This window comes from Cariama cristata, unplaced genomic scaffold (genome assembly GCF_000690535.1).
Source record: "Cariama cristata isolate BGI_N322 unplaced genomic scaffold, ASM69053v1 scaffold3749, whole genome shotgun sequence".
NCBI classification, from domain to species: domain Eukaryota; kingdom Metazoa; phylum Chordata; class Aves; order Cariamiformes; family Cariamidae; genus Cariama; species Cariama cristata.
The window spans coordinates 37,221-40,506 of NW_009637262.1; positions in this window are offsets into that span (position 1 = coordinate 37,221).

The window sequence follows — 3,286 nt, forward strand, 5'->3', positions numbered from 1 at the left end:
CCCCCTTTTTTATTTTCACTGTCTGGACAGATCTCTGAAGTGCAATGATGTTCTGTTAGCGTCCGTGCCTCTGAGTGGTTTCATCTAAGGTAGCGTGGACCAGTAGTTAATGACAGGCTGGGGGAAGCAGAAGCAATGTCCTTGTGCTTGTCTGAGAATCTCTGGGGGACCAAATATATTTAACGGTAATAGACAGAATCTAGGGGAATTTAATAGGGTAGTGGGCAGAGGGTGGCGATAAGGGGAGGGAAATCCCTCTTTTATTGACACGTCCAAGCCTCTCGCACCTGCTCTGTAACCAGGGGTTGGGATTAGTTATTGTGCACCATTGACTAAGAGTATATTAAAAACCCTTTAATCTGCACAGATATATGTAAGGCCTTTGTATCTCTCATAATAAGTAATTAAGAAAAAAAAATAAAGGTCTTTATCACTGCCTTTCTATTGGGACCATGGTTATATATAGATAGTTTTTACTTTTCTACACCGTACACTGGTTGCTGGATTTACCTGTATTCTTAACCATATTGTATATGCTGCGTTTAGACCTACTTATGAGCAAAGTAAAAATAATTAAATATGAAGCACCATACTGTATGCCTGAAGCGCTCTAAATGCAGGAGCCTCATGTCCCAATTGCTGTCACAAAAAAATTTAAGGTGGTTTTTTTTTTATATATAATAAAAGTGCCTTAGCATGTGCCTCGCTGTGTGTCACCACTACAGTCAGTAATGGTTTACTGGTGCTCCACTGATGTTACCAATAAAGATTATCCATGTGCTGCAGTCCGTGTGCGTGTGTTGCCGTTCCCTGCTTCCCTAGGTGCAGTGATGACCACACTCCTGGCCTCCGACGGTAGCAGCTGCGGTGTCAGAGCATCAGCTTATCCTGTCAGCAGCGTTGCAGAGCTCCCCTGATGCTGAGTGACGCTCCGTAAGCTGACATCGGGTGTTACAGTACCCTCAGTCTCTCACCAAGGCAGCTGGCAGCAGCCAGCACTGGGGATTTTGGATGAAGATAATGTGTCTTGTTTGTGTGCTTTCAGAGAGTTACCTATTCGAAACATGAGGCTGTGAATTTGAGCCAAGCTAGTTCTGTTCTCGGCTTGAAGACCATATTGCTGAGTCTGTAGCTAACCACTGTGCAAACAAACTCTCATCTTCGCTTTTATTTCCAGTCTCTGGAGTCACTGGAAGGTAAGGTTAGTGGAGGAGGTGATGGGTAAGTCTAGAAGTCTATTTTATCAATGGATTGGCAAAATTGCCTTTCACTCATCTTCCAGCTTGTCCCCAGAAAATCTACTTTTTGTTACATTTCTGCTAGAAATGGAATAAGGAACTGATGGCTCTATCCATCTTCTGGTCCGTGGCCCCTTAAACTGCCCCAGGTGCTCATGTGTTCTGGTGCTGAATCCCTCTCATCCCGACTTGGCAGAGTTTTAAACCTTGATGAGAAAGTCTGAGCTAGAAGTTGTGGCTGAGGCTGGGTCAGACTGGTGGCGGCAGCGATGGGGAAGGAAGTGCTGGTGTTCACCGCGAGCGGTTATGGTGCAGCCGGCAAGTGCTGCTGCCATGGCCAGTGCTGGCCATCGAGGAGTGGGGAGGGTGCAGCTTACAGTAAACTCCTTCTCATGGAAGTATCTGTGTCTACCCAAAGGGTGTGATTTCTGTCTTAGCAAATGTTGAGAGGGGAAAAAATCTTCACATTGAGAAACTTAAGTGTAGGTAGGAGTTTAAAAAAAAAAAAAAAGGTGGGGGGGTGTGCAGAAGGAGGAGGCAGGAAGATTCACCATGCGGTGCTGTGGGAGTGGGTGCAGTCGCGTGAAGGCGTCGGTGTGAGCATGGACAACTGATGTGAGGTTCCGCAGGCTGCAGCTTTTGAAAGCCTGGACAGGGATTAGCGCGTGAAGGGATGGAGGTGCGTTCGTGGCGCACGGAGTACAAGTGCTGATGTCTGGTGCATACCCTGTTAAAAATGGGACTGGAGTTACTCTCGTCTGAGAGTTTACTGGTTCAGATACTGCGATCTTTTTCCAAAGTGTTTTGCAGAAATATGTAGGGTATCTTTGTGCCCTTTAAATACATTAAAATTGCTTTCCCATCATAGGATCATCTTGAAATAACGCCAGCTGGCCAGGCACTGCTGTGGTACAGCGCAGAACTGCCCTAACACCTGTGTGCTGCCGGGGTGCTGACCCTTTTAAACTCAGGCTGCTTTTTGTGTCCTTTGCCTTCCTGTGTGTGATCCTGCGTGCTGCTTGGATGCTGCTCTGTCCTGTGCAAGTTGGAAAGAAGACTTGTGTCTTTTTTTTATTTTTCCACTGGCACAGGACTTTCCTTCAACTTTCCGCCTCTGTGCATCCCCATGGAAGGGCCAAAATTAGCCTCCCACAATATTTTCCACTTTGCAGAGTGCAACCTTGAGCTGGCAAGTTCTCGTTCGCTCCAGGTTAGTTGCTCTTCTGTGGACCTCCAGAACTGCTAAATGCCTCACGTCGGGTTTTCCTGAGATTTTGGGGATGGTCTGAGTAGGTGAGTGGTTACAAATGCTGTAATAAGCAAGAATGGAAAAGAGATTGAATTGGGACCTGATCTGTGGGCCCTACGAGAGAGTTGTTCCTGGAGCTCTGTTTGAGGTCAGATAGTGTGGACAACAGGGCTGATCCCAGCAGGTGTTGGAAGGGTCTGAATGAGAGGGTGCACGTAGATACGCTTTCAGAAGATGCAAGGGATGACGGTAAAGTTGATTTCAAACATTCCTGTCCCTGTACTGGTCTGTTGTGCTGGCACAAAGGATCTGTAAACTAGATTATTAAATATAATAAACCTGGCTAAAAAAAAAATAATAATTGATGCGGGTTATAGCGTGGCCCTCGCAGGCTATTGTAACAGCAGAACCGAAGGGCAGAGCAATCAGCCCTGTTGCAGCCTCAGAGAGATGGAGGTAAACCGCCAGCCCTGCAGCATCTCACCCTGCTGCAAAGGGCCCCCCTGCATGGAGAGCAGCTGAGCGCTCGGCTTGTTCCTGCTACAGCTTCCCCCGGGGCAGAGTGAAGACAGCGGCCACTACACCCGGTTCCCGCTGTAATTCCCGGGGTGCAGCAGCACTGACTTGCCAAGTTTAGGATTTGGCCCTCTCCATTTCCTCCCCAAACTGTCTCAGGTACCGTTTAATGTAAATGGAGAATCACTTTGACAAAGCTGAGGGTGCAGATTAAATGGCTGCGGAGCTGGGACGCCTCAGTGACAGGCACTGGAGGGAGGGAGCTGTGGTCTGAGTGATCCGA